Here is a 7,344-nt window from a genome sequence, read left to right as displayed (position 1 = left end):
GTAACACCTGAGGGGGGTTAAGGGTTACCTTTAAAATTGGTTCAATTAGGCTTCGGCCTACACTTTGCTCCCTCTCCTCCTGCTGTCCCTGGGCTCTAACACAGTCAGTTGGTGCCCGGAAGTGCTGGCTGTACAGAGAAAAACACCAGCCAATGTGTCAGTGGGGTTCAGTAACGCCAGCTGTTCCCCTGCTGTGTAGCCGGCAACGTGTCCTGCAAACGCCACGCAGACACAAAGCTGCCGCCAGTGCAGGCTTCGGCCTACACTCTGCTCCCTCTCCTCCTGCTGACCCTGGGCTCTAACACCGCCAGTTGGTGCCCGGAAGTGCTAGCTGCACAGAGAAAAACACCAGCCAATGTGTCAGCGGAGTTCAGTAACGCCAGCTGTTCCCCTGCTGTGTAGCCGGCATCGTGTCCTGCAAATGCCACGCAGACACAACACACCTCCAAATGCCTCCAGTGCAGGCTTCGGCCTACACTCTGCTCCCCCTGCTGACCCTTTGCTCCAACCCCACTAGTTGGGGCTCTAAGAAGACAAGCTTGAATAGGTCCCCATCCTGGTTCCAGTACCGTCAGCTGGTTCTGGGTAGAGCCTTTGGCTTAGGTGCCTCCCTCTGGGTATCCGAGTTCCACCAACGTCAGGTGGTCCTTGGTAGTGCTTTCAGGCACGGGTACCTCCTGCTTAGTAACCGGGTTCCAGTAACGTCAGCTGGTCCTCGGTAGTTCCATTGGCTCTTGGACCTTCGGCTACCCATTCGGGTTCCAGTACCATCAGCTGGTTCTCGGCAGTGTCTTTTGCTCTTGTACCTTCTGCTCCCCATCCTGGTTCCAGTACCGTCAGCTGGTTCCAGGCAGAGCCTTTGGCTTAGGTGCCTCCCTCTGGGTATCCGAGTTCCACCAATGTCAGGTGGTCCTTGGTAGTGCTTTCAGGCACGGGTACCTCCTGCTTAGTAACCGGGTTCCAGTAACGTCAGCTGGTCCTCGGTAGTTCCATTGGCTCTTGGACCTTCGGGTAGCCATCCAAGTTCCAGTTCCATCAGCTGTTTCTCGGCATTTTCTCAGCCTTCTTGTACCTTCTGCTACATTTCCAAGTTCAAGACCCTAAAGACGATGACCCGGAAGACCACCCCTAAGATGACGACGACACCAGAGATGACAACCACTGAGATGACGACGACCCTGGAGACGACGACGACATGGGAGACCGAGAAGCAGAAGAACAAGAGGCTGCAGAAAAAAGAGCAGAAGAACATTAAGCATAACACTAAATATCAGAGCAAAAGATATTATCTAAATTATAAGCAGAAGAAGACTAAGCAGTGTATGGGGGTGAGTCCGTTCCTCCTCGTGGTGCCCCTGGATAAAGCCTGATGCTGCAGGCCAAACTGAACGCGGACAAATCTAACTGTTTTGTGACAGGCAGAACGGAAGGTGTAATCTTCAAACTTTTATAGATAACAACTACGGGAATGCCTGTCACAAATAAGAATATGATGAAGAACTTTAATATGAAGAAGAATAATAGTTAAATAAAAAGAATATGAACAATGTAACAAAAAAATTATAGGTAGAAGATGAAGAAGAAGATGAATAAGGTGAAGAAGAACTTGATGTCAAAGATGCTGATGATGATGAAGAAGAAAGTGGGAGAAGTAAAAAAGAGGGTGAAGGGCGTGGAAGTAGTGAAACATCAATATCTGACAAAATAAAAAAAATCTTAACATAGTCAATATCTTTGTAACTCCGAACGTCTTAAAAAAAATTAAAATTCCTGCTATTCTATTTGATTGGGCTAAACCTCTATGCCTTTAATGTCTCCGCCACCTCCCCCAATACATCCTACATTATTTTTAGTTGTTTTCCTTCATGTAGAATTAACCTACAAGGAAAGAAAGGGTTTATTTTAATTCCGATATTTTCGTCCCATTGACTTGCATTGGTATCGGGTATCGGAGAGATCCGATATTTTGCCAGTATCGGCCGATACTTTCAGATACCGATACTTTCCGATATCAGAAGGTATCGCTCAACACTAATCCTGGCTCTTCAAGATCGGCCGGGATCTTTCACTTTGACCTTGGAGTCGGAGCATGCGTGTCAGAACCTCTTCCTCCAGATTCATGAGCACCTTACAGATGAAGACCTAAAAGGACTCACCTTTGTCATCCTATACTCCGGTGGAGAGAAGCCACTCGTTGTTCAAATGAGCAATCCTCACGTTCCTTTAGTTAATATTATTTGCTTTCTTCAGAGTTATTTTCCGGATCTGCGGTATTCCCACAAGGTCATGAACGAAGAGAACCTTTGGACTGGAAAGCATAAATTTTTTGTTAAATTTTGTGAGGATGCGAGTGGTATTGGTGGTCAACGGCACCCGCATCGAGTTTCCTGATTGGCAGAGAGCGGGGGCGGCTCTTCTATCCAGACATGCCCCTCTTCTGTCGAAAATGCATGAGGTTCGGTCACACCTATGAGAACTGTACTGAAGAGGTGGCAATTTGTAAGAAGTGCTACCAGCACGGACATGCTACAATGGACTGCACTAATGAGATGGTGTGTAACATCTGTCGGGTCCCGGGTCATTCCTTCCGGGAGTGTCCCTTGAAGAAAAGGGCTCAAACTTATGCTGTAACGCTGAAGCAGCCACCCATAGGGCAAAGGCGTTCCACCACTGCTCCCGCAGCTGCGTTCTCAACGAGGGGGCAGTCTTCCAGTATTCCAGTACCAGTTCCACAGAAAAAAACTGAACCTGCTGCTGATACATCTGCGCCTGTTGCACGGGAGAAGCCTGCCAGCTCGCCTGCACCTGCTGCACAGGGGTGTTCTACTGGTGCTCCTGTGACTGCGGTACGAGCACAATCCTCTGGTATTCCTGCAAGCAAGTCTATCAGCGTTCCGGCACTTTCTGCTCAGGGAAAACCTCCTGCTGCACAAGAACTTCCAGCTGAGAAATCTGACCCTACTGAAAAGGGGGGTGCTTCACCTGATTGGTCTGCTGACCCTGACACGGATGGTATGATGGTGATAGCAGAGGGAGGACCCTCTGCTGAAGCCGCAAACTCTGACTCAGAGGATGAGGCAATGGAGCTGGAAACGCAAAGAAAAAGGAAGTCAGGTCTGAAGGAAATGTGGCCAAGGAGGCGTCCAAGAAGTGTCCTTTGAGGCCAAGTATTCTGCAATATAAGCCTAAGCCTCCTGCTGCTCTTCCTGAGGAGCCGAGGCCTTCAGATCCTGTAAACATCCTTTTTTCGGATTCTGAGGTGCAGAGCCCATTAACACCTGTGGGCTTTATGTCCGATTCTGACAGCAGTGTGACCTGAACTGTCTCATCATGACTTCATCCATTACAATCGCATCACTCAATGTGAGGGGTATAAAGAGCCCTACCAGAAGGGCTGCTTTGTTGTCCTACCTGTCAACAGTGGACTGTGATATTTTTTGTTTACAAGAATGTAACATTGGCTTTGATATAAATTATGCAGACTTACGGAATGATTGGACTCATGGACCCTCCATTTGGTCCGGGGATAATGAAAATCGTTCCTCTGGCATTGGGGTGCTTTTTAAGTCGCATGATTTTAAAATCAACTCTTTTGTGGATGTTTTTTCTGGACGTGCTCTTTTTTTAAATGTCAGTTTTAAAGGTGCAGATTTTAGACTCTTGAATATTTATGCTTCTCCTGAGAAAGAAGAGAGGCACCAGTTGTTTGAGGATGTGCAATATTACTTACCTGGTTCGTCACCCCTGATGTTCTGTGGTGACTTTAATTGCATTCTGCCTGGTGAAGGGAGAGGTGGGAGTTCCAGTGCACCTAAAAAAGATAAAACAGAGAAACAACTGAAAGATATATTAACTGACTTTTGTCTTAGAGATTCCTGGAAAGAGTTGCATAGTAATGACCCCGGTTATACTTGGGGGAATCTTTCTTCCAAGTCTCGTATTGATTTTATTTTTCTGTCCCAATATGTGAATGTTAAATCTGTTGTTTTAATCCCAAACTTTTTTTCAGATCACAAAATGCTGCTATCAGAGTTGGAGTTGCCTGGGCTTGTTAAAGCAAGAGGAGTCTGGAGGTTAAATACGACATTGCTACAAGACCCTACGGTAAGAACAGATTTTAAAGCGTTTTTTAATTATTTAAGAACAAAACAAAAAAGTTTTTCAACTCTGCTAGACTGGTGGGAACACTGTAAAACAAAGATAAAAAGCTTCTTTGTAAAGGTCAGCATAGCCAAAGCTAGGGAAAAAGCTGCTTGGCATAAGAGACTTATTACTAAGCTGCAGACCTGTTATCAACTAAGAAGTGTGGGACTTGAGATGGACGATTTAATTGACAAAACAAAAAAAGAAATTAAGAAAAGTATAGAGTCAAAGGGCAAAGAGATCATTTATAACTCAAAAATTGAAGTAATGGAGAAGAACGAAAAATGCTCGATTCTTTTTAAAAAAAGTAGTTGCTGCTAAGGATATGCTAACAGAATTAGAAGGTGAAGTTACAACAGAAGGAATGCTTAGCCAAGCTCAACGTTTTTATCAACAGCTTTTTAATGAAAAAACTATAGACCAGTCTTTTATTAAAGATGCCCTAAATTAATTGAAATACAGCCTAGACCGTGGAGACCAAGAACAGTTATGCACTGAAGTCACCTTGCCTGAAACTGATGCTGCTATCAAGTTTCTCTTATGGGAAAACCCCTGGTTCTGATGGTTTGCCTGCAGAATTTTATCGTGAATTTTGGAATGTTTTAAGACATGACTTGTTTTTAGTTTTTAAAGAAGCTTTTAAGTGTGATGTCCTGCCGTTATCATGGAGAAGCGGTCTAGTATCTTTGATCTTTAAAAAAGGAGCCAAATCCCACCTGGCCAATTGGAGACCGATCACACTGTTAAATGTAGATTAGAAGTTGATGTCCAAAGTTCTGGTGAATCGTTTTAAAGGGGTTTTATCTAAAGTAATTTATAAAGGCCAAGTATGTGGAGTGCTGGGAAGAGGGGTTGCTGAGCACCTCAATACCATCCGAGATGTGATCTGGTATCAGCAGTCTAGAAGTCAAGACTTGGCAAGTTTATCACTGGATTTTCAAAAGGCCTTTGATCGTGTGTCTCATCAGTTTTTATGGTTGGTTTTAAGAAAAATGGGCTTCCCTGAAATTTTTATTAAGCAAGTGGCACTTTTGTATAAGGACTCTTTTAGTAGAATTTATTTAATGGTTTTTTATCAAAAGAAGTCTTCTTGCACTCGGCTGTAAAACAAGGCTGCCCATTATCTCCAGTGCTGTTTATATGTGCAATAGAGCCTCTCCTATCCATGCTGAGAGAAGATAAGGTGGTCAAAGGTGTCCCTATCCCTGGTGGCCATGGACATCATTTTAAAGTATTGGGCTATATGGATGACATCACTATTTTTTGTTCGTCCCCTGCTGCATTAAGGAGAGCTATAAGAACCACACATTTTTTTTGTGAAGCCTCAGCCTTTAAGTTAAACATCGAGAAATGTGATTGCTTTGCCCGAGGAAACTGGTCTGATGTGTCCATCCCTGACTTACCAATTCAGTCAGAAAAGATAAAAATTTTAGGAGTTGTTTTTGACCAACAAAATAACGGCACAAAGAGCTGGGATGTGGTAAGAGAGAAGGTTCAGAAGAAAATAGACTTCTGGAAGTTGAGAAAGTTGACAATTGAAGGCAAAATCTTAATTATCAAAGCCCTTTTGTTACCTATTATGCTTTATCTCAGCTATGTTTACCCTCCAAGTGACCTTGCTGCAAAAAAACTGCAGAGAATGCTGTTTGAATTTATATGGAGCTCTAAATTTGAAAAAGTCAAGCGAGAAACCATGCACAAGCCGCACCACCTAGGTGGTAAAGACATTCCTAATATTAAATTGTTTTTATATTCTAAGTTTTTTAGCCTCTGTTTTAAGAATATATCTCTTTTTAGCCCTTGGGCGCATTTTTTAAGATATGCTGCTGGTCATATTTTTAGAAGACGAAAATAGATATCTATCTCTCTAACGTGCCCAGTGTTGCTATCTCCTCCGAAGCAATATGTCATCCTGGAGAAAGTTGTTAGGATGTATGACTTGGAATCCTTCGATATACCAACATTGAAAAATCCAAGGAAATTGCTTCAACAAATAAGAAAGCGAGAAATCATGACGCCCATAAGCTACTATTCATTCAACAGAGTGGCGAAAGTCTGGAAAATAGTAAACGCACCATATTTAACTAACCAACATAAAGACTTAGCCTGGATGATTGTGCAGGAATGTCTACCAACCCGTGACTTTCAGTATAAATGAAGACTGAGCAATATTCAGACTTGTCTAGGCATCAGTGCAATAATGATGAAACTACTATGCACTTTATCTGGAACTGCGACTTTGCACAGCAAGTTTGGAAGCAATGTGGTAAGCTTTTAAAATTTTTATCTGGTCTTAATTTTTTGAGTCATGAAGTGGTTTTATATGGAATTTTTTTAAACATGGCCAAAGAAAAAGAAATAGTTTTATGGCGCACACTAAATTGTATTAAAAATGCTTTGTGGAAGACCCGAAACATATTGGTGTTCAAAAAAGACCACATAGAAGTGAAAGATTGCATCAGACTGGCACTAAGTGAACTGTATATGTACTATCTTCTTGACGTGAAGAAGCTTGGTAAGAAGAGAGCCCTAAGTACATGGAACTATCACCTATGGAAGATGTTATTTTAAAGTTTTGAAGAAAAGCTAAAGACTACGACATAGTAAAATATAAACTCAAAAATCTGTTCTTATCAGTTTAATATCTGATACGTCCCCTATTTGGGGACCATATATTAAATGGATTTTTAGAACAGGGAGATGGAAAAAGAGCTTGCTCTGTCCACTCCACGCATTGACCCATTATTGCAGTCTCTCCGGGAACAGTGCACTCCTTACTACGACATAGTAAAATATAAACTCAAAAATCTGTTCTTATCAGTTCAATATCTGATACGTCCCCTATTTGGGGACCATATATTAAATGGATTTTTAGAACAGGGAGATGGAAAAAGAGCTTGCTCTGTCCACTCCACGCATTGACCCATTATTGCAGTCTCTCCGGGAACAGTGCACTCCTTCTCTGATCCGGTTTCCAAAAACAGATTTAATTGAAATCAGCGCAAGTTGTCTTTCAACCCTTTATGTGAATACTTTTCAGTGTCAGCGAAGCACATTTCAGATGCCGCCAAATGTAGCATTTTGCTTGATATCACTTGACCATTTGCAACATTTTGTGTGCCTTGCCTGGCCTTGCTGTCACCTATGTATGTCAAGCATTGTATTGCAGTCAATATGCAATCAATCAATCAGTCAATCAAT

The 7,344-nt window shown here is 42.7% G+C and overlaps 2 pseudogenes; both read left to right on the top strand.

The window, feature by feature from the left end:
• The first annotated feature begins 6,743 nt into the window (after positions 1-6,743).
• Positions 6,744-6,919, top strand: LOC143801639 (U2 spliceosomal RNA; annotated as a pseudogene).
• An 8-nt stretch (positions 6,920-6,927) lies between these two features.
• Positions 6,928-7,103, top strand: LOC143795570 (U2 spliceosomal RNA; annotated as a pseudogene).
• Positions 7,104-7,344: the final 241 nt, after the last annotated feature.

This window comes from Ranitomeya variabilis, chromosome 1, assembly GCF_051348905.1.
Source record: "Ranitomeya variabilis isolate aRanVar5 chromosome 1, aRanVar5.hap1, whole genome shotgun sequence".
NCBI lineage: Eukaryota > Metazoa > Chordata > Amphibia > Anura > Dendrobatidae > Ranitomeya > Ranitomeya variabilis.
The sequence above is the reverse complement of the archived record's forward strand: the minus strand, read 5'-3'. Positions and strand labels throughout refer to the sequence as shown.